Source organism: Monodelphis domestica, chromosome 4 (genome assembly GCF_027887165.1).
Source record: "Monodelphis domestica isolate mMonDom1 chromosome 4, mMonDom1.pri, whole genome shotgun sequence".
Taxonomy (NCBI): Eukaryota; Metazoa; Chordata; class Mammalia; order Didelphimorphia; family Didelphidae; genus Monodelphis; species Monodelphis domestica.
The window spans coordinates 22,734,729-22,759,648 of record NC_077230.1 but is presented as its reverse complement, the minus strand read 5'-3'; the positions used below and the strand labels follow the sequence as shown (position 1 = coordinate 22,759,648).

The 24,920-nt window shown below is 40.8% G+C and overlaps 1 long non-coding RNA gene across 1 annotated transcript; it reads left to right on the top strand.

Annotated features, from left to right (window-relative positions):
- The first annotated feature begins 1,075 nt into the window (after positions 1-1,075).
- LOC130459001 (uncharacterized) lies at positions 1,076-14,077 on the top strand. Its single transcript, XR_008918306.1, has 2 exons — positions 1,076-8,762; positions 13,863-14,077. It is a non-coding gene; the product is annotated as an uncharacterized LOC130459001 (long non-coding RNA).
- The last annotated feature ends 10,843 nt before the right edge of the window (positions 14,078-24,920 follow it).

Genomic DNA, 24,920 nt, shown 5'->3' with positions numbered 1-24,920 from the left:
ACCCCTAACTGCTCTTCCTGGCCACCACACTTGCTTTGGCTTCTTTCCTCTCTTTCCAAACATGATCCTGTAGTTTCGTGGTCTCCCAAATGGGGTACCTAGCTAAGTGCCCTTGACTTCCCTTGCCTTGGACTCACTACAATAACAACACAAATCTAAGATCCCTGGCTGGGGTTAAAAAAAGTAGACTTTTAAAAGAGAAAAGAGAATTATCATTTAAAAATATTACTTATCTTTATATCACCCTTTACATTTATTTTTTGTTGTTTATTTATTTTATTTTAAATCTTATTTATTAAATTATTAACATTTTATTTTACTACTATCAAGTTATTGGCATTTTTATTTTATTAGTAGTAAATCATATAAAACCATTGCTATTAAATATTAATATTTATTTTAAACATTTAAATTTATGTATGTGTTATATTAACATGCATTCCCTCCATCCCCTTTCCCCATTAGAGAAAGCATTGTTTGACAAAAAGACATGTAAAGGGAGCAGCTGGGTAGCTCAATGAATTGAGAACCAGGCCTAGAGACAAGAGGTCCTATATCAGCATTGGGGAAGCCATGACATGTGTGCAGAGCTGGCACTCAGGGAGTTGCTCCATTCCCTATTTTCCCAGGGCCTGAGGACATTTTCTGCATGCCCCACCCCTCTGTCCAGTGGCCCAAAGCCAGCACTTTCTCCCTCAGCTATCCAGTAATCCCTGGGCTCACAGATGGCTGAATTTGCCCTCTGGGCACTCAAACTGGGAAAAAGGTTAGCCAACCCTGTCCTAGGTTCAAATATGGCCTCAGACACTTCCTAGTTGTGTGACCCTGGGCAAGTCACTTAACCCCCATTGCATAGCCCTTACCATTCTTCTGCCTTGGAACCAGTAGAAGGTAAAGGTTATTAAAAAATGTATACATGCTTAATTTTGTTATATATATATTTCCATTTCTATATCATATGCATATTTTCTGTTTTGTGCATTTTATAATGTTGAATATAGCTATATATAATATACATAAACTATATACATGTATGTGTATAATATTGTAAGGGGGAAGAGGGGTTTAATTTTTTTTTTAAACCCTTACCTTCTGTCTTGGAGTCATTACTGTGTATTGGCTCCAAGGCAGAAGAGTGGTAAGGGCTAGGCAATGGGGGTCAAGTGACTTGCCCAGGGTCACACAGCTGGGAAGTGTCTGAGGCCAGATTTGAACCTAGGACCTCCCATCTCTAGGGCTGGCTCTCAATCCACTGAGCTACCTAGCTGCCCCCGGTTTAATTTTTAAAAGGGTTGGACTTATAATTTATGAGCATGGTCACCAGGAATTTAATTAATTCCAAAGAGATTTTATTTACAATTTCATTACAAAATGAAGAAAGAGCGAAGCAAGAAATCAGAGAGAGGATAAGTAAGATATCTAGCCTAAACATTAATTAATTTGCTCCCCGCTCCTGGGTAGGGAGAGTTAATTCTTAGCAGGAGGGGCCTCTGCTCTTGTAGTCAAGGCCTGGGGATACAGGGAGCCTCTCTCAAGAGGATAGTCTTTCCTGAGGCCAGTCTCTTCAGAGGAAAAACAGCAGTTAAGAGTCAGCTTTTCACTCACCACATATCAGTCCATCAGGAACAGGGTCTCAGGTCCAGTCAGCAGATCAGAGAATGAAGAATTCTTCCTCTCACAGGAAGTAACAGCTCCTTTTAAAGACATTTTCTCTTGTGTCACTTCCTGTGTCTTCCCCTAATTTTTACATCTGCCAATCACAGTTGATGCTCTGCTCTAGGACTGCCCAGAAGGCAGTCAGTCAATTCTGATTTACCACCCACTATTGCACATATGGGTCACAGACCTCCCACTTCATGATTAAGTGGGATGTTTGCACTTTTGGTGATTAGATCTAAAAATTGGCAGATCTCCATACTCAACTTTAAGTACCGTGTCTTTTCTCTCATGGGGATTCAATCTAAAAATAGGGGTTACAATTTAATCTTCACAATCAGGGGAGAGTTAAGTATTTTCATTGTTATTATCAGGGGAGAGTTAGATTTAATCTTCAATATATATGTCTGTGTACATAACTTATAACTGAAATATACATTTAATGGGGATGCATGCTAAATAATTTTACTAGCAATACAATAAAAAAGTTTGGGGACCCCTGGTAGGAGTTAATCACTTCATTGACAAACTGTTTTTAACTCTGGAAATTCCTTGCCCAATTTTGTCCTAGCACTACTTTTCATTCAGAGTTCAGAGGATGCTGGCTTGCAAGGCTTCCTGTAGGAGATAGCATTTGAGCTGGACCTTTAAGATAAGACTTCAGGATAAGACTTAGGATAAGACTTCAATGCTTAGAACTTTGAAAAGTAGAGACTGACTAGGTGAGGGGGTTGAGGGGGATAGGCGGGGAATGTTGACTTCTCCCTTAGAGATTTACCCATGATAGTAGAGAATGAGAATGGTGGAACCTCAGAGCTGCACTTCCAAAAAAGGATTTTTTCAGCTTTAAGAAAGGTATCATCATTAGCAATTTGAGCAGGGTTTCCTCCTCACTTTCAACAAACACCCTCAAGTTGCTCTAGAAAGAGATACACAAATTCACACAGAGGGTCATTGGATGATGGAGTTCCAAATACTATAGAGCAGAATAACAAGGTTTGAGAAGAATACTGTAGCTGGATAGTCATACACTATTACTGTCCTATCATAAGTCATGGCAAACTCAACAAGAAGGACCATCAGAAGACCAGAAACCCCAGGAGTTGTTGATACTGGTAAGCATAGACATGGGCTGTGTTATTGGTAGGGACAGCAGCTGATATAAATTCAGGCTGTGGCTCTCAATAATAACTGTTTTCACCTGCTGCATACCTATGCCCTCATTCTCTCTTGTTCTTTCAGCTGTGACAGCCATGATCCATTGACAACAATTATGTGTTGGACTTTGTAGGGAAAAGGTTTTACCTGGTCCAGTACCAAAAGATGGATGGAGCTCATATATAGAATTCTTGTGAAGTGAAGCAGCAGCAGTATTTTACCTCCCCTGCCCTTACACACTGGCAGAGAGCTTGAGACTAAACAGTCCTGCATTCTAGGAGGGATCCACTGAATGAGCCTTGAATGATGGCAGTATCCTGGTCTCCCAAACTGACCACTGATGGATATAGAGCCCAAGCTCATTCTGTGCTTCCTGCCCAATCCCTTGCCTTCCAATAAGCCCAAAGTTTGCAATTTTCACATTGCCCCAAATGCACTGCAATCAGCTCTATAGTCTTGGTCCTGGGCTCTTTTGTAGCTTTTTCTGCTGGATTTGCTACCTTCCTCCTTTCTTCAACAAAGAGTGATAGGGAAGGGGAGAGGTCACAAAACTGTCAGACAATTTAATGTAGAGTCAGAGAGCTATAGGCTTGCATATGTCTATGCAAGCATCTCTTTATAGGAGTGGTTTGTTCCCTCTTGCTCTGAGCTTGTTCTGTGTTGGCATGAGAGGGAACATTGTGGGCAAAGATACAGAAGTAGGAAAATTGAAGGGGTATGTTTAGGGAATATCTCCTAGTCTAGTTTGACTTCATTTTGCCCTTTGTTTTGAAGAGAACAGTGAAATCATGGAATGAAGAGTTGACTTGGCCACGAATTGGATTTAAGTGAGTCAGAGTTGCCCAAAATTATCAGCCTTACTCTCTCTTTGAGAGTCATTAGAGTCTAGTGGTAAAACAAAAGTCAAGATGACTGGTGATGGACTGGGATGCAGTGGATGACCTTGGCTTCCTTGATGTCTGGCCAAGGTCTAAGTGCTCCAAGGCATGAGCTTCGGCCGCCTTCAAAGCCATTGGAACAAAATGTTCTCATCTGTCCATTCTGCCATGGAAATTCCTCACATGCTTGGGATAGACATCCTCTTAACTCAGACCTACTGGTTACTTCTCAACCTGGTTTAGTCAAAACTGAACCCAGTATCTCGTCCCTTAAATGTTCTCCCACTCCCAACTTCTCTATTTCTTTCAAGGGTAACACTATCTATCCTCCCAGGCCTTCACACTCATAACCTAGATGTCATCTAGGATTCTCCATCATCTCATACCCTTTCTCACCTTGCTTTAGAAGCAGTGCTTAATCTGAGAGCATAGGAAGGTTGTTTTGGAAGAGAAACAGACAGTGGTAAGTGATGAGACCATCATAATAGTTCTGGAAGGAGGTGCTAAGGTTTTGAACCCTCTTGTGAATCTTAAAATTTCTCAGACTTGTGAATGATAAAAATTCTCAGACTCTACCTTAGAACATTTGGTTAAGACCATTCCCCATTTTAAACAATGAAGGTAATTGATCAGGAATGTGAGAACTCTAACATTACTCCACCCATACTTAAGCATACTTTAGGGGAAGATAAAGTTGTAAACTCCTTACTGAACAATGAAAAGTACTTAACTCATACTTATAGTGAGGCAAAAGCCCTTAAGCTATGTCTATTTTTAGATCTAATACAAAAGAGTGCTAAGTACCTATGAAGGTCAAATTAATCACTAAAAGGTCAGGCAACTTGAAAACTTGCAAGGGACAAACTTAACAAAAGAGGTGTGAAGTTTTAGTCTACCCAGAGCAGTTGAGAACTAAAGAAGGTGTGAATTAAGAATGGTCGGTCCTTTGGAAAACGTCTACTGTGATTGGTAGATGTGAAAACTTAGGGGAGGTGACATAGGAGAAAATTCTCTTTAAAAGGAGGTCAGAAAGACCTCTGAAGTGAGTTCAGCTTGCCAAAGCTGAATTGGAGGGCTTGGTGGCTGAACTTAGTGGAGCTAAGTTCTCTGGAGGGTCTCTCTGAACACTAGAATCTTGCTTGGGACAAATCTTGTGGTGAGTGGATTAAAGACTGACTGGTCTCTCTTAAGGCTCAGGCCTAGGCCATTTTGGCCTAGGCCCTTCATACATTATTTCCTCTTACTCTCTCTCTCCCTTTCCTTGATTCCTTATTTGTATTAATTAAAATCTCCATAAAAACCCAGCTGACTTGGGGATTTCATATTTGGGAATTTTTCCCATGGCGACCACTTTATTTTTAATATAAAATCAAGACACAAAAAATTATCTTTACAGTTTTGGCAATTCAAATCTTGAAACCATATTTTCGCGGTCACAGTTTAAGGCAACCACTCTTTTGTCTATAACACTCTAGTGGCAAAGAGGGAATGAAAAAGAGGGGATGGATGAGAGAAAAAATGTGGTGGTAGACTTAAGAGGACTTGTTAGTTATGTGAGGATATGGAGAATGAGAAAGAAAAAAGATGAAAAGATAACCAAATTATTTATGAATGCTTGGATGTACTTATATACCAATGAATTTCTCATTCACCTTTTGTGGCAGCAGCATTGTGATTTTAGAGGATCATTCATTTAGAACCAAAAAGGATCTTAGAGGTCCATGAGGTCAACCTCTTCATTTTACAAATGAAGAAACTGAGACACAGAGAGATTAAGCAATTTACCCACAGTTACATAGCTAGTAAGTATCTGAGGTGGGATTTGATCATGGGTCTCCCTGAATTCAGGTGGAGTACACTATAGAATATGCTATCAAATTCAAATATCTAGCAAAAGAAAGAACTGGAAAAGGAACTCAGGACTTGTGCCTAATGTATAATTTATGAGATCAGATGTGCAGGTGGGAAAGGTATAACTCAGCTGGGGTTATATGCGATTGTAGTTCTCTAATCTGGGTTATTTTTCTAGCTTCCTTCCAGGCTCCCCAAAGACCAACATCAACTCAAATTAAAGTAACAAAGATATTGAATATTGGGTCTACAGCCACAAGGGTAATTTGGGGCCATTTTCCTTTTTTGCAACTACCATGCTTAGCAAGAAGTCCTACCCTCTCACCCAATGACATACCTTTGGGTGCCCTACAACTCTTTCTGGGACCCTGTTGGTACAAAATTCTTTCTTCCAGCTCTGTGGGACCCCTACTCTTTCCCTGTCCTCACACTATTAGAGTAATTGTCTTTGTAAAGAACTCTCTGACTTTGGACAGGCCTGTGTGTCCTATTTAGGGACTTGGGAAATGTACACGGAGAGGGAGATGAGGTGAAGGGAAGGAAGGGGTAAGCTCATGTTTAGAAAGTGCTAAATCCAGTTATACAAAGGTCAGCTCTCTCTGGAGACGAGCCTGTCTTTAGGAACCTGGCCAGCATTTCAATGCTCTTTCAAGAAGGCTCAAATCCAAGAAGTCTCAAGTTCAAGGAGATTTTGAAAATAGGCCTTTGGGTTGTCTGTCTCCTGTCTTTTTCTGAATTCATGAGGGAAGTCTGGGAACCTGACACTTGTTTCCTTTTACCATATGTTTTCTCTTTCAAGCCAAATGGAGCAGTCACACTTTCCTTTTCATGGTGTCCTTCTGGAGGGGTTAGAGGCAAGACAGAGCAGGTAAATAGGAATTCCATCCTCTTCATTACTTCCCCAGAACCCTTTGCAGCAAAGAGCACCCAAGTGCTTTATGAGACACTGCTCTCTAAATGATTGGAACTTTCTCCCAAACACTTTGCCATGCTACATTAGCATTTATTGGTTTGATATTTACATTTGTAAGGGAGCACCCACTTCCTGGGTCCCCAGAAGGCCATTGAGTCAAGTGAAACAGGTTCTAATTGCAATTCATCCCTCTTCCCCTCCTTTTCTCATCCTACTCCTTCCTTTCCAATTCACACCCCTCTCCCCTCCCCTAACAATCTAAAAAAATAAAAAATCGGAGAACTACTATAATGGAATAACTGCCCAATAAATCTATCTTTCCTTTTGTAGACCAGAAGAAACCCAGAATTGGGTTCTACTAAGTCCAAAGACAAATGGGAAGGTTGGAGGCTCTAGCCAGAGAATCCAAAGAATGTTAAGAACCGAGGCCTTAACAATTATCATTCTAATCCAATGCCATTTTCTAGATGAGGAAACTGAGGACGAGTGAGGTACAGTGACTTGTCCAGAGTCACATGGAGTTAGTAGTGAAGCCAGGATTACTTCTGGGTGGTGGAAAGAACATAAGATTTGGGGTCAGACAACCCAGATTCATATTCTAGCTTTGCCTCTTGCTGCCGGTGTGACCTTGGGACACTTGTTTTGCCTTCTTGAGTTTTAATTTCCTTATCTTTAGAATGAAGTTGGAACAAATGGTTCATTTCCAGCTCTAGGTTTCGTGATCCTAGGAATCTTGGACCTAGACCCTTGGTCCAGTGTTCTTTCTCCCACACCACATGTCCTTTCATCTTTTATCAGCTATTCTCTCTCCATCTGGAAACAGCTCAACAGCCTCATTCCCATCTGGGTGAGACTGTCAGCCCAAAAGAGAATGCCTTTACCATGAAGTCAGGGCATTGGCGATTTGGGTACAAGAGCTCTAAGCATTTGTCTTTAATCCCCCCTTTGATTTTATGTGTGAGGCAGCTGCGGCTCAGTGGTTAAGAATCCTGGGCCTGGAGTCAGGAAGACCTGAGCTCAAATGTGGTCTCAGATACTTCCTAGCTGTGTGACCCTGGGCAAGTCACTTAAACTCCATTGCCTAGTCATTACCACTGTTCTGCTTTGGAACCAATACACAGTATTGATTCTAAGGCAGAAGATAAGATTTTTTGTTTTGTTCTTACTTTATTTTTTTAATGAAGACTATAACACATTTATGTAGAACAGAATTTAAATGTTACTAAAAAGTTTTCATTATCTCTTCCTCCAACCAACTGATCCCAATATCCACATTCTTTTCTTAAACTTCTCAAACTCCCTCTATCTTCCTCTTATGGATTTCTTCTTCTAAAATCACTTGCCCAAGGGGCAGCTCAGTGGATTGAGAGCCAGGCCAAGAGACAGGAGGTCCTAGATGCAAATCTGGTCTTAGACATTTCCCAGCTGTGTGACCCTGGGCAAGTCACTTGACCCCCATTGCCTATCCCTTACCACCCTTCTGCCTTGGAACCAATACACAGTATTGATTCTAAGATGGAAGGTGAGGGTTTAAAAATAAATAAATAAGTAAAAAAAATACTAAAATCATTTGCCCAAATTTCTTCTTACACAAACTTTATTCTCTTTCTTTGTGTCTCCAGTGCTTTGTATGCTATTGTGTGTGTGTGTATAAATGGAATTGGATATTTACCACTGCCCATCTATTTAAATTTTGGAGAAATGCAGTCTCTTCTCTTTCTAAGGGAGATGGGACGAGCAGGAGATACTTGAAGAGAGGCGACGATATTAGAAAGTTTAAGATAGATACCAAGGAAGAGGCAAAGGAATCTAGGCTGCTCTTTGCTGGGCTGCTGCTGCTACTCCTGTAGTCCCACATAACTGGATCGTGTCACTGCCACCAGGACAGAAAATAGAGACACAAGGTGGCTTGTGCCAATCGACAAGCTCACTAACAGTTGGAGGGATGCGAGACTGAAGCAAGCAAAAGCCGGGGAGAATAGCAACCGTAGAATCAAGAATTGTATTGGCTGCATCAATGAGATGAAATTTGGACTCCTCTCTGGATTAGAAAATTTAGAGGAATATCTGGATCGATTCCTTGGCCAAAATTGCCAGAGGGGCTGATCCAAGATGGTAATTCTACCTCCCACCGTTCCATTCCCAGCAAGCAACTGTTCTCTCATGGAGCTTATAACTGGTCCTTCAAGTCTGTTTTGCATTTCCTCCAGGCCACCTGTTTCTAAAAGCCAGTATCAAGCTAAACTGCAGTTAGCCCTTTCATTGCTGGTCTCATTGCACTGATGGGGAGCTTCTTGGAGCCACAGGTGAGAGCTGGGTGGAAGGTAGACATTAAAGTATATAAGCAGCCCTGAAAAGGGTTTGGCAAGTCCTCCCTTCACAAGGGTGGACCAGGTGGGAATAACTAGACTTCCTCATTCAGATCCTATACACTGCTAAAAGCATTTCCTCCATTGATGCTGATCGGCAACTGTTCTTCAATTTATAGTCTTAGAAAGTTGCCTTGGAGTACATTTTATTAGCTGTGTGACCCTAGATAAGTCACATAACCTTATTTGCCTCGGTTTCCTTATCTGTAAAATAAGCTGTAGAAGGAAATGGCAAACCCTTCCAGTGTCTTTGCCAAGAAAATTCCAAATGGGGTGACAAAAAGATGGACAGGACTGAAATAATTTAATTGGAAAAAATTAATATATAGAAAGACATCAAAAGGCATCAAAACTCAATACATCAATACAGATTTCAAGCATTCCTCAGAGGCAAGACTTGAATAAAGATCTTCCCAACTGCAAAGCTGATCTATTCATAATATCTAGGGGAACATTTGAGAGCTAACTATTAGATTTTCAGGGTGAGCCTTGGAAAATCAATTGGGGCTTCAAATTGGGGTTTGATTCATTGCCTTATTGGTTTTGAGGCTTAAGAAAATGATGGAGAAAATGCTAATAATGCCACATCTACACTTAAAGGTGTGTCACATGTACAGTTTTTCCTGAGAGCTGGTTATTTAACGTTTGCTGGCACATGTCTGACTATGCCACTTTGTCTTTCATGTAGTAGGCACTGATAAATATATTTTCAGTTGAATTTTAAAAAATTATTATGATTTTTAAAAACATTGCTGAGGGCAGCTAGATGGCTCAGTGGGTTGATTGTCAGGCCTAGAGACGGGAGGTCCTGGGTTCAAATCTGGCCTCAAACACTTCCTAGATGTGTGACCCTGGATGAGTCACTTAACACTTATTGCCTAGCCCTTAGCACTCTTCTGTCTTGGAACCAAAACATTGTATTGATTCTTTTTTTTTTTTTTAAACCCTTACCTTCCGTCTTGGAGTCAATACTGTGTATTGGCTCCAAGGCAGAAGAGTGGTAAGGGCTAGGCAATGGGGGTCAAGTGACTTGCCCAGGGTCACACAGCTAGGAAGTGGCTGAGGCCGGATTTGAACCCATGATCTCCCGTCTCTAGGCCTGGTTCTCAATCCACTGAGCTACCCAGCTGCCCCCTGTATTGATTCTAATAGAAAAAGTCAGGGTTTAAAAACAACAACAACAAAAACATTGCTGTGACTTCCCACTAAGCCTACTTCCACTAGAACCTTCCTCTATACAAAGTACAGTGAAGCAAATTTGTGCTGTGTGCTATGACTCATGTCTTATTCTGCATTTGTAGTCCATCAATTCTATCAACAGAAAGAAAGAATACTTTACCACCAGTCTTCTGAAGTTACAATTGGTCATTGTATTGATTTGAGTTCTGATGTCTTTTGGTGTCATTATTCTGCTGTTCAGTCCTGTTTATCTCTTCATGACCACATTTGAGGTTTCTTGGAAAAGCTACTGGAGTGATTTGTCATTTCCTCCTCCAACCCATTTTATAGATGAGGAAACTGAGGCAGAGAGTTAAGTGACTTGCTCAGGGTCACATAGCTATACCACATACACCACAATTTGTTCAGCCATTCCCCAATCAAGGGATACCCCCTCACTTTCCAATTTTTTGCCACCACAAAAATACGTCTATAAATAATTCGTACAAACAGGTCCATCCCCCTTTATTTTTTTTTTATCTCTTTGGGGTACAAACCCAGCAGCGTTATGACTAGATCAAAGGGCAGACAGTCTTTTAAAGCCCTTTGGGTATAATTCCAAATTGCCTTCCAGAATGGTTGGATTAATTCCCAACTCCAGCAGGAATGCATTAATGTCCCATGATTTCAGTAAGATAGGAAACTCTACCAGTGTGGGTTGACACCTTCTCTTCAACTTCCAGTCTTAGAGACGTATGTAGCGTAGACTTATTTAGGGTCTGTCCCTACTCTTCCATGCCTCTTCCCTAAGTTGTCTCTTCTGGCACAACAACGCTCTATTATATTATGTACGTAGGTCTTCCTGACTCCAGGTCCAGTGGTCACTCCAGTGTACACGTAGCTACCAGTGAATGTTTATGGCATGTGCCCTTATGGAGATGACATGACCAGTTCTCGACATGGGGTTTGGTGTTTTGTTAGGGAAAAGAAAGTTGTTTTTACCCATCCCAACTATGTTTAACCTTGGCCACTGAGCCGAGGGGAGGGATGTATCTGCAAACACACAGCCTTGTCAAAAAGATTTCCTTCTCCTTTACTATTCTTGCCAATCCCATTAATCTGTGGGTTGACTTCAGACCAAAATAAATCTCTGCCCTGGCCACTTGCTAACTAATTTTACTTTGTAACCAGAGAATAGCAAGTGAGAGTGTGCTCAGCTGGGCAACCCATGTTTATCGTGCTTTACTCCAGTAAAAAGGGAAAAAAAGAACACGAGGAAGAGCGGCCCAGCTCTGAACTCTGTAAAATGGCAAAAGGAAGGAAGAGGAGGAGAGAGAGAAGATGAAATTAGAAGAGACAAGCGTTCCACATTTCATAATTTCGTTTCCATTTTCATAATGCTCAGCGTTTCCTCATCAGCCTTGCCTATGATGACTAGAGTTGCAAAATATGAAAAAGAAAAAGGAACTGATGCTACTCTGTGGGGAGTTTTCAGGATATTATTTGAAATCCTAAAAATTTAAACCGAGGCCAATGGGCCAGGCCAAACTTTGTCTTTTCTTTGGTGCTTTACTCTGAGTATGAAGCATAGTAATACCTCTGAGGTTGGTTCCTTGCCAACTGCTGCCTGGGAAAATTGTACGGGAGAAGGGCCAGGTCAGATCATAGGTCAAAAGTTGGAAGGGATCTCTTAGGGATGATCTTAATTCAATTCCTGTATTTGTGAATGAGAAAACTGAAGCTTGGAATGGGAAAATGACTTCCCAAGGTCTTCCAGGTACTCAGTATTATAGGCATGGAATTCAAACCCATGGCTCCTGACTCCATATCCAGGGGATTCTCTTCCCCTACTGACTCTGCCATTAACTTTTACATTTTAGAAGAAGAGAAGAACTTTAATGGGCGATAGCTGCCGAGGTGACACAGGGCTTCTGCAGCAAAAGAGCTGAGAAAGACAGAATTAAGAAATATCAAATGTCAAAGCATATTCAGTTGCTAGGAGATAGAGTAATGAGAGAGATTCCAGCCAGGATGCCACTCATTACCTAGGGAGCAGGAATTTTCCAGTCCTGGTTCTCTTCCCCAACCAAGGAAGAGTATGAGAGCTCATGCCCCTTCACAAATGGTGGGCAAGAGTATCATTCTAGTATTTGACTTCCTATTGACATTTCCATTGCTATTCAGTCCCTAAATAAGTGTTTTGTTATTTGATATGTAGTTCTTTTTAAAAAACCTTCCATCGTAGAATCAGTACTGTGTATTGTTCCAAGGCAGAAGAGCAGTCAGGGCTAGGCAGTTGGGGGTTAAGTGACTCATCCAGGGTCACACAGCTAGGAAGTGTCTGAGGCCAGATTTGAACCCAGGACCTCTTGTCTTCAGGCCTGACTTTCTATCTACTGAGCTACCTCTCTTCCCTCCCTCAAACTACTTGTGCATCATTCTGAGTATCCCAAATATCACACACTGAACCTGGGAGAGCAAAGAGCTGAGTAGGACCTCTTGCTGTATATAGCTCAGTATGCTCATGCTCTTCTGATATTGAATTTTACATTTCTGAATCCTGGATTCATATCATGCCAGACTCCTAACTAACTTGTATAAATTACTGGTTTGTTTGATTCTCCTCTTTATTCTTTGATACTGTTCTGTTATAAACCCATTTAATTCTTCAGTGAACAATCTCAAATACAAGCCTGGTCCTTCAACTTCTGAAATTACTACTGCCTGACCCTCAGAGTAACACGACCTGTGTCACTGGTCTGTGACTCCTAGTATGACCACTCCAAACCCTTTCCCAGGAGTGTGATGGGGCCTCTAGGACTGGCTCAGGAAAGCTGATCGTTAAATTTTCAGCGTGAGAATTTACACCTCAGAAATCAACAAAAACTACAATTTGGGATTTGATTTATTATTTGATTGGTTGTCTAGACTTAAGAGGGTAGTGAAGAAAATGTTAATAATGCAGACTGAACTTAAAAGTGTGTCCTGCTTATATTTTTTTTTCCTGAATGAACTGGTTGTTAAAACATTTACTAGTACTCCCTTACCTTAAGATGATTAAAATATCTTCATTTTATGCAAATACCAGAAATCAGAAGTTCTAATAAAAAAGGATGACAAAATACCAATACTGATGCTTTAAATAACTTATTAGAGGAAATAGGCATATTTGGCCTTGAATTCGAAAAGTCCCTTGGATACAAAACCAAAGAACAGACCTATTACAGTATATCAAAACTATTTTTTTATTTTTTATTATTTTTATATTATTTTAAAATTTATTTTATTTTATTTTTTAAAGCTGGCATTTGCTAGAATCATGAATGAATGCATTCTCCCACAATATTTGATACAAAATGTAAAAACACTCAAATGCTTGCACAAAGGTGTTTGCAGTGACACTTGTGATGGTAAGAACCATAGGAGAAAAGGTGAGGCTATCAAGAAATATCCCTGAGGATGAACATCAAATGCTACCATAGCAGAAATGACTTGAGAAAGCTATTAAGACTCACGAAAAGCCATTTGGAAGATTTCAACAAAATCTAGGGAGCACTTAAACACCATTCTTGCCCAACTAAATATGAAAAAAAGAAATGTATAGAAAAGAGTCCTACACTTCTACCTTGGTCTCAAGTCCATCCTCCACTCAGCTGCTAATGACTTTCTTAATGTGCGGGTCCCCTGTCATCTTCTCCACTCAACAAACTCCAGTGGCTCACTATTACCTCCAGGATAAAATACAAAATTTTGTTTGGCTTTTAAAGCTTTCCATCACCTGGACCCTTCTTAACTTTGCAGGTTTTTTTTATGCCTTATTTCCTTCTGTAATCTGCAATCCAGAGATACTGATTCCTTTTTTATTTTTATTTTTCACAGGTTGTCTCTCAGGCCTGAAATGCTTTCCTCCTCATCTTAGCCTCCTGGCTTCAATTTGTCCTCCATCCAGCAACAATAGTGATGCTCCTAACACAGAGATCTATCCATATCATTCTCCTCTCAAGAAGATTCAACACTTCCCAGGTTCCTCTAGGATACAGGGCAAAATTCCCCTGCTTCATACTTGAAGCCCATCAAAATCTGGTTTAAGCCTATCTTTCCTGGAGGATTATGTTACTCTCCCTCTTCTGTTTCTTGCCTCTATTTTTTTCTTGTTCATTTTCGGAATGTTTTTCCTCTTTAAAACTCAGGTCAAGTGGGAATAGTCATTGTTGGAGGGACTGTGAGAAGATAGGTACAGTATGGTACATTTAAATTAATGCAGCTATGAATTAGTACAACTATTATGGAAAAGAATTTTGAATTTTGAAAATAAAGAAACTAAAACATTAATACCCTTTGGCTCATACACTTCACTAATTAGCTTATACTCCAAAGAAGTCGTTGACAAAAAGAAAACCCACAATCTGCAACAAAATATTGACATTCTCATGTTAAGTGAAAAGAAGAACAAAGCAAGTGACCATTTACAGAATTCCTCTTTACAGAGGAAAGAAAAAGAGTTGACTTCATTGTGTCCTTGGAGTCAAGAAGAAACATGATTTCCTGGGACATGTGGTCCTTTCATCTTACATTGCTCATGATCAGCCTAAACAGAAAGGAGGTCTTACTAGCTCCAAGGCCAGCAATCTATTCACTATGCCAGAGAGAGGTCATTGCCCAGTTTAACACAGGTTTAGAATACAAGCTCATTTTTAAAATACTACAGAGCAGGATGGGGGAAAATTGCAAGCAATTCCAATTTGTCAAATAGAAAAAAGTATTGGGAGCAAAGACTAACCTGAAGAAAACTGGATGTGACCCATCTAATTCATGCAGAGTTGAAAGGGACAGGATGAGAACAAATAGATAGAAAATGGAATCTATTTGTCAGAATTTTTATAATAATCTATTTATATTAATTGGCAATGGAACTAATGATTTAGTTCCAGATGTGTGATATTAGGAAATAACAATGGCACTTAAGAAAGATGAATCTGGACCAAAACAAATGCAGAAGACATTCATGCAAGAGGTGAAAAATTTAAAACATCAAGGATCATTTAATTTTATTTTTATTATCATGTAAAACACTTCCATATTGGTCATTGTTGTAAGAGCACACTCACACAAAACCAAACCCCAAAATAAAATAGACTGATAGGAAAGAGTATGCTTTGATCTGCATCAAAGGGTTGTTTTTTTCCCTATTCTTTTTATTTATTTCTTTTTAAGCTTTATTTATTAATTTAACTTTGAATATTTTCCCATGGTTATATAATTCATGTTATTTCCCTCCCTTCCTCCTCCCTCCCCCCTCCCAGAGCCAATGAGCAATTCCACTGGTTTTTACATGTATCAATGATCAAGGCCTATTCCCATATTATTAATGTTTGCAACAGGGTGATCATTTAGAGTCTACATCCCCAGTCATATCCCCATCTACCCATGTGACCAAGCAGTTGTTTTTCTTCTGTGTTTCTATTCCCATGGTTTTTCCTCTGGATGTGGATAGCATTCTTTCTCATAAGTCCCTCAGGATTGTCCTGGATCATTGAATTGCTGCTAGTAGAGAAGTCCATTACATTCCGTTGTACCACAGTGTATCAGTCTCTGTGTACAATGTTTTCCTGGTTCTGCTCCTTTCACTCTGCACCAGTTCCTGGAGGTTGTTCCAGTTCCCATGGAATTCCTCCACTTCATTATTCCTTTGAGCACCATAGTATTTCATCAAAGGGTCATTTTGCAAGATATCTTCTTATTTTTAAACCCTCTTACAATCAATACTAAATATAGATTCTAGGTAGATGAGAGGCAAGGGCTAATCAAATGAGGTTAAATGATTTGCCCAGGTCTCATAGCTAAGGAAGTGTCTGAGGCCAGTGTTGAATCCAGGACCTCCTGTCTCCATGCTTGGTTCTCAATCCACTGAGCCATTATTTTATTATTAGTAATAATAATAATTTTTATAATAATATTTTAAGACCAAAAACCCAAATCATAAACCCATACAAACAAATCAAAAACCCCATGTTTTCTTCTGAATTTCTACTCCAACAGTTCTTTCTCTAGATGTGGATAGCATTCTTTCTCAGAATTGTCTTGGACAATTACAATGCTTTTAATAGCAGTCTATCACATTTGATCATCCCACAATGTTTCAGTTACTGTGTGTAATGTTCACCTGGTTCTGCTTATTTCACTCTGCCTCAGTTCATGTAGGTCTTTCCAGTTCTTAAAGAAATCAAGCAATTCATCATTCCATATATTACAATAGTATTCCATTACCATCATATACCACAATTTTTTCAGCCATTTCCCAATTGAGGGATATTCCCATGTTTTCCAATTTTTTGCCACCACAAAAAGTACAGCTATAAATATTTGTGTACAAACAGATCCATCCCCATTTATTTTTTTCTCTCTTTGGGGTACAAACTTAGTAGTGGTATTGCTGGATCAATGGGTATAAATTCTTTTAAAGCCCTTTGGGCTTAATTCCAAATTGCCTTCCAGAATGATTAAATCAATTCACAACTCTACCAGTAATGCATTAGTGCACCATTTTTGTCACATCCCTTCCAACATTTGTTAATTTCCTTTACTGTCATATTGGCCAATCTGCTAGGTGTTAGGTGGCATCTCAGAATTGTTTTGATTTGCATTTCTCTAATCAGGAGGGATTTAGAATACTTTTTTTAATATTATTATTGATTGAGCCATCTTGCTGGCCCCAAGACTTATCTTCTTTATAGAGGGGAAGATATTAAAGGAACGGGGCAGGAGATAATGGGTGATATTATTACCTCAAAATGGAATTGTGAGGACATCAGCAATTATTGACCCATATACCTATGTTACTCCATTTGTCAGCCACTCTCCTCTGATGTTATGGACTAGTTCCTCTAGTAGTGTTAATAAACCTACTATTGCTCAGCAACCTCTCTGGCTCATTTTCACCAATAATTCTTAAGTCTTCTAATGTCTAGAATATTTTGTTCCATGACCTCTATGAAGTCAGTATCAGTATTAATAGTAGAAATATAGAACATTCATCCTAGGCATAAACATCAAGGTGATGGAAAGTAATAAATTCCCATTTTCTCATTTTGTTCTTATTATTGTCCAGTTGTTTCAGTTATATCTGACTCTATGACCCCATTTGGGGTTTTCTTAGCAGAGATACAGGAGTGGTTTGTCATTTTTCTTCCTCAGCTCATTTTCCAGATGGGGAAACTGAGACCTAAGGCTACCTGAGGGTAAAGTGACTTGCCTGCTAGAAAAATGAAGAGGATGGAAAAGCTCTGTGTGTTCAGACTATAACATGCAGTTGGATGGATAGCCCATTGAACTGTTTCATAAGAACCTATATCTTGACAGGTACTTTAAGATGGTTGATTAAATAATTAATTTAATAAGAATTAAATACGATAACAAGTTAAACTGCATTTGGAATAGTGTTTTTAAGATTTGGGTTACTTGCCAATGCAAAATTCTGTGTTTTTAACACCAATGACTCCTCTGACTGATGCTGTAGCTTTTCCACTCTTGGAATACCAGCCTCTGACGGAACAAAACTATTTGTGACCTAGAAGGCAATGAAGAAATGCAATGTGGGCAAAAGTGTGCTGCAGCAAGTTTTCCATAATAATCTCTATGCAGGAAATGAATAAAATGGTGTATCATCTTTTTAAAAAGTATGATTGAAAAGGGAAGCGAGCCAATTATGCAGGGGAGCAAAGGACAATAGACAGATAGCTGCACTGGTACTGGGCCTCCAGTACCCTGGGTAGGTTTTTGGAAGGATCTGTCAACTATGATATCACGATTGGGTGATGTCTCAATTTGCTTGGAAATTAGATTTACCAGAGACAGAATTTCTCCGTCATTGGTCCTTTTCTAAAAGGAAAGACAAACAACAGCAACAACATTAAGTGCCAGGCACTGGGTCAAGTGCTAGGGATAGCAAGAAGGCAAAACACAGTCCCTACCCTCAAAGAACTCAGAGTCTTTTGGGAAACTCTGACAAGAACACACAAATGATAATGATCAAAAGACAAATAGAGGTAGGGATGATGGGATTTCCTGGGGCCATGAACCTGTACTCCATGCCTCTATGACCCCATTTGCTTTTTCTTTCATAAAAAACATCCCCAAAGATACACCTTTAAACTCACATCCCACCTGGGGTTGGCCACCTGAACCTTTCTCTGAAAGCTCCCTGAATTTCCTCCCACGATTGCCCAAGGGACAGAAAGACCTCTTGTTCTTTAAATTATGACCTTGAGGCCCAAGTTCCCCCCTCCCTTGTTTCTCCAGGATCCCTGTTCTTTAGCAAACCATCAGGAAGGCCATTACCCTCTCAGTGGGCCTTTTATGGTTCACAGTCTAGTCCAGTGTGAGAAATCTCAGGTTGTAATCTATATATCCAAGGAGGCAAATGAGGCCACACTCTCCTATAACTCCAGCTTCTCCGTTAAACCCTTTTCAAGACAAAGTCAGCTAAAGGATCTCTCACCTCCTCGGCCCTGGAGGAAAACGATTTCCTTTTGTCTGTCAGCCCCTTACATAGGGATCTGCCTACTCTCACTGGTCACCCTTTCTCTCCACAGTCTCAGGACTATAATGTCACTCTCATGGTTAACACTAAGGACTTTGGAAAGCTGGCTTTGCTGAAAGGCTGACTGAATGCCAGGAGAGCATAGCAGTGGGTGCCAATCTCTATATCAATTCTGCTTTTGATGTTGACCAAACTCATGGATGTTTCTCCAGTGTTGTTGGTTCTCAATCTGGTTTGTACATTTGCTCATCCATTAACTTGACAAAAATGTATTTAGTGCTTAATACCTATAGAACACTGGGTGAAGAATGTCCAAAATTGAGATAAGATGCAATCTCTTTCTTAATATAGCTTTTAGTCTCGTAGGAGGATAAGACACAAACCCAGATAGGTGAGGTATGGCGATCTCATGTGGATACTGCTGCCTTGCAAGTGGCCTGGTGCTGATCTGGACTCCACACCACAAGGGAGACTGTGATTTCCATTTTTGTGGGAGTAGAAGGAAAGCCAAGCTCATACCATCAGTCTATTGAGGAAGGAGCAGTAGGATCCTGGACTATTATGGGTGGGCATTCTCTTCCTTTCTACAAGAGAGGAGCCAGGCTAGCATTACATCTATCTTCCATACCTCATGTATTGGTACTCTAGGAGTATGATTCTATTATGGTATGATACAGGCTGCAGAATATAAGGCACATTTCCTGATAACTCTAGGGAAGAAGGGAATGGATTGGGGAAGAGTAGGGAAGGGGAGAGGGGAAGAAATGAGGAGAGGGAAGGGGAGAGAAAGGAAGGAATGGAAAGAGAAGGGAAAGATGCCCTTTGGTAGCTCTACTATAACTGCTACCTGGATATCCCCAAGGATTCTGGGATTGTTCTAGGTAGAGTTTCTCACTCATTACCCATCTGGACAATCTAAGCCCACATGTTCAGCTTGAAGAGGAGGAAGAGGACATGGAACAGAATGCAGAGTAACTAGACTAGTGGAACCAGTAGGTAATGTTGCTATAGATTCCATAGAAGTTAAAGAGGTGTAGATTTTCAGCTGAAGGGAATTTGGGTGAGGTTGGAGGGTGAAACTTGTGTGCAAATGACTGAACTTAATTCAAGAGCCTCTGAAACCTTTGAGTGCAATAAATTGAACCTAAGATAGCACTTGGGCTATCTTGACCCCTTGTTTATTGTCCTGTGTAGAATCTTTAGGACCTCTGGCCTTGACCTTGCCTCCTGCCACCCTTCCCCTGGTGCCTTGTTGGGATTTATATATTTCTTTTATCCCCTTCAGCCCTTGCTCCCTCCTCTGGTTCTTTCCAGTTCATTGACTTGTCTTTTCCATTCTTGACACTCGCGTGTTGCACTGAATTTCTGACCTCCACCTTCTTCACTCCCCAAGCAAGGGAGGAATCAATCAACAGCATGGACTTCATTCATCTCCAGTTTTGGTCAGTGTCCAATATCAGGTAGGGGGCGGGGAAGGACAGCGAAAAGAAGAAATAAAATTTGGAAGTGAAGAAAGCATTGGGACAGAAATAGAAAAGAAGGAAAGTGGCAAGCTGCAATGTTTTTAATTTTTTTTAATTTAAATTAATTTATTTAGTCAATTTAGAACATTATTCCTTGGTTACAAGAATTACATTATTTCTCTCTCTCCCCTCCACCCACCCTTCCTGTAGTTGACACACAATTCCACTGGGTATTACATGTGTCCTTGATCAAAACCTACTTCCATATTGTTGGTGTTTGCATTAAGATGTTCATTCAGAATCTACATCCCTAACCATATCCCCTCGACCCGTGTATTCTAGCAGTTGTTTTTCTTCTGTGTTTCTACTCCCATAGTTTTTCCTCTGGATGTGGATAGTGTTCTTTCTCATAGCTCCCTCCAAGATGTTCAGGATCACTGCATTGCCAATAATGGAGAAGTCCATTACATTCAATTGTACCACAGTGTATCAGTCTCTATACAATATTCTCCTGGTTCTGCTCCTTTCGTGCTGCATCAATTCCTGGAGGTCATTCCAGTTCCAATGGAATTCCTCCAGTTTATTATTCTTTTGAGCACAATAGTATTCCATCACCAACATATACCACAAATTTGTTCAGCCATTCCCCAATTGGAGGGCTACAATATGTTTAAAGCTGAGAGATGAATCTGTGGATCTAATTGGGGCTGGTTGAATGAGTACCAGATATGGAATCAGAAGAATGAGATTATAAGGCTGGTTCTCTAAGGTATGACCTAACCTTTCTGAATCTTAGTCCCTCATCTATAAAATGAAAAGATAGATAGGGCCAGAAAGAAAATCTATAAGTTCCCTTCCAGCCCTAAGTTTTTGACTCCATGATTTCTTACTTTATTTGGTGGGTCATGGGAATCCACTACTGTCCCTAACACAGCTGCCTCCCATTTAGGAGGACAAAAGATGGGCAAAAGCTTCTCATATCCATGACCAATTCAAAACATTAGGTGGACACTCAAGCTTAAAAGTCCTCACAAGCAAGACCAATGGCAGTAAGGTCTTTGAACAAATTTGGATGCTCCCTCTGATCTCCCATTACCAGTTTTGCTTGGTCTCTCCACCCTCAGATCCTGCTATTTACTGCTCCCTTTTGCATAACAATTTTAGTAATTAACAAGGAAGTATTCAAATATTTTCCTGAACTCAGGACTATGAGAAAGAATTTATTTGGTACTAAGTTAAATAGCAACTGGGGAAATGATCACTCCCCATATAAGTTACAGTTGAGTGTACCTGACCCCTGGACTGTTACCCCTCCGTTTTTGTTCCATTGTTTTCAATCAGTTTTCAACTCTTTCATGACCCCATTTGGGACTTTCTTGACAAAGGTCCTGGAGTGGTTTTTAGGAACATGAGTCTTCCTGACTCCAGGTCCAGTATCCTATCCACTGAGCTACCTAGTTGTCCCATTATTCCTTTGCTTCTACCAGTTGGAACCCTTGTTGCAAACAGTTCCGTTAGGGTGTGCAAATCCACTCTTACTTTTGTTTCATTAAGAAATTTTATTATTGGACTTCTGGAGCAGGAAAGTTATCCCCAAAGACCTCATCATTGCTATGGAAGATGACTAGTTACTCTTCCCTTCCCCCTGGAATTTAGCACTGCCATGGGTGGAGGCAGATTAAATAGAATGATAGGATGTCTACATAGCATATAGTTTATTGGCAGGGAACTCCTAGAAGATACCCACTTTTGTGGCTGATAAGTCTTAACATTACAACTTGCCTCCTTAATGGAAGACCTAGAGATTAAGATCTCCCCATCACTTCCCTCCAGTTCTCTCTCATGAAATGACTACTTTTAAAATCTACTGTATACTTAGTGTCAATACAATATTTGAATCCTTCAAGAGATCTGTTTGGCTGGAAAATGAGGGGATACCCTTCTGTTGGGGAATGGCTGAATAAGTTGTGGTATCTGTTGGTGATGGAATATTATTGTGCTCAAAGGAATAATGAACTGGAGGAATCCCATGTGAACTGGAATGACCTCCAGGAATTGATGCAGAGTGAGAAGAGCAGAACCAGGACAACATTGTACACAGAGATTGAAACACTGTGGCACAATCAAACGTAATAGACTTCTCTACTAGCAGCAATGCAATGAACCAGGACTATTCTGAGGGACTTGTGAGAAAGAATGCATAGAGAGAAAGAACTGTGGGAGTAGAAACACAGAAGAAAAACATATGATCGATCATGTGTTTTGATGGTGATATGATTGGGGATGTTGACTTTAAATGATCATCACTCTATTGCAAATAATAATATGGAAATGGGTTTTGAACAATGATACACGTAAAATCCAGTGGAATTGCTCATTGGCTCTGGAAGGGGGGAGGAAGGAAGGGAGGGAAAGAACATGAATCATGTAACCATGGAAAAATATTCTAAATTTAATTAATTTTTAAAAAAGATCTGTTTGGTTTTATTAAAACCTTTCCCCATATCTTAGGGGATAGTTTCTTGAGCTGTTAGGAACTAAAAATTCATCTATCACCTTGTGGCCAAATTTTCAGCAGTGCTCCTAACTAGGCTGGATCTTCAAAGAGAATCCTTTATTGGCCAGTGCTCGAGGTCTTGGTGGCATATGCCTAAGCTGGCATTGTGGAGAATGCAATCACCTTCATACCTTGATGAAGCATTAGAAGACAATACAATACAAGATATCTATAGAAGAGACAGATTTTTTCCTTTTCCCCCACCTAAATCTGAGACTCCTCAGTTCTTTTCAATCAGTCAAGCAAATAAATAGCTCAACTTTTGTTTCCTTCCTCCCCCACAGTGAAATCTTATTTTGCTGATCACATTTTCTCTCTTGTCCCGTTCTCTAGGGCAGCTAGGAAGCAGAGGGGATACAGTGAGTGTCCTGGAGTCAGACCTCAAATCTGGCCTCAGACAGGTTGTATGATCCTGGACAAGTCCCTTAATCCTGTTTGCCTCAGTTCCTCATCTAGAAAGATGAGCTGGAGAAGAAAATGGCAAACCACTCCAGTATCTTTGCCAAGAAAACCCCCATGACTGAAAAACTGAACTACCAACCCTTTTTATCTGTTCCCAGCTGGTCTTACAGAAAGTTGTGAATAAGGGAGAGAAAAGCTGACTTCTGGTAGTTAAGAGAAATCATCAGAAATATTGGTGCTGATGGTAGCATATCTTTCAAGGGATTTTGAAGAAGAAAGAAAAAGGATGGATGAACCAACCCCCAGCATCCTCTGAGTCCTCCTAGAAGAAGCTAAGGAGCCAGAGAAGATAACCTGCCAGGATTAGATTTGTTTTCTGGTGGCGAGCCCTTTAGGTAACTAGTGAGTGGGGAAAGCCAGCCTTCATGTCAGAAGGACTTGGGTTCTAGTCCTACTTCTCAGAAATACTGTGTGATTCAGAGCAGGCAGCTCTCTAAGGTTCCAAACTGTAAAACAAGGGCTGACGTGCAGCAGTAGGAATCTCTTCACCAGGAATTATCTATATAGATGAAACCCTAACCCCTTTCAGAACCTGGACAGCTAAGAGCCCTGATTTGTTACTTAAACCCTTTCTCAGGACTCTGAAGGCCACTTCACCCAATTTCCTTGTGCACTACTGGTATTCTTTTGGAGAAAACTACCTGGAAACTAAAACCAGTATTTTTCTTGAGGGTCTGTTCTGGTTTTGCATTAACTAGTTTTTCCCTTTTTTTCCCCCCTTCTTTTCCTAGTAAAAGACTCCATCCCAATCATCAGGAAAATAAGTAATCTGGGGATCAAATTTTGTTTCCCTTCTCCCCAGTGAAATCTTTGCTCTTCTGATCACATTTGCTCTCCTAACTGTTCACAGGAGCAGATGAAGCACTGGCCTCTTGACTCGGCGAAAACTGGCGGGGAGGGGTGCTGGGAGGGAGGAAGCCACTGAATTTTTTTCATGAAAATGAATTTCTGAGTAGGGGAGGGGCAATACAACTCTCCAGGCTTGAGTGATGGAGCTGAAGGCTGGGGGGGAAACCAGAGCAGTTTCTTCCCCTTAACAGATTTTTCTTCTTTTCCTTTGCTGCCTCTAACAGCCGCTCTTTGTCCCTCACACCTATTAGAAAATGGGACCAGCTTGGGTCCTTCTGACAATTTTCCCATTTGCTTCCCCCTTAATAGGATTCTGAAGCAGGGCTGGATGGAAAGCAGATCCTCCTTAATGTTTAGCTTCAGCAGAGATGATAATAGCTTTCCCATGAATGCAATTGTATCCGTTCCCGATTTTCCTTGAGGGATCCCTAAAATCCATACGTTTCTCATTTGCAGTTCGTTCTCTAGAAGGTCTCATTTCCTCACCCCACACTCGCTGTTCCTCCTGCTTGATGTGGTGAACGCTTCTCTCCCAGTGCTGGCTGGCCCCGCTCCGGGGGGGGGGGCTTCCCTCTGCTTTTCCTCTCCTCGGCGGGGCCCATATCTCACTGCTGGTTGACTTAGCTGGTTCGGGCTGTCTCCCATTTCCCTAGAGAAGTCATTTACAGTCCACCAGGCTGATCTGGCCACTCTCCTCCAGAGCTGTTTGGCTTTTGGGGCTGATGGTCAATTTGTGTGTTAGAGCACCGCCCCTCCCCCCCCACTGGCATTTTGTGGCAGTGCTGAACTCAAAGCCAGGAGTCCTAGGCTTGGATTCCAACCTGGGCTTTTCTTGGCATCACTGTTCCCCCTCCCTTCCTCTTTCCCTTTCCATCCCCCTTCCCTTCCCCCCTGCTCTTGTCCCCTTTCCTATGTGCTCCTTCCCTTCCGAGGAGGCTTCTTCTCTATGCTGTGGCTCTGGGCTTTGTAGTGCCTTTCATGGCCTCTTCCTGTAGTTGCTGCCAATGGAAAACCTCCCTTGCCTTTTCATTCCTTTCCTTATAACTGTCACTGGCCTCTTGTCTCTC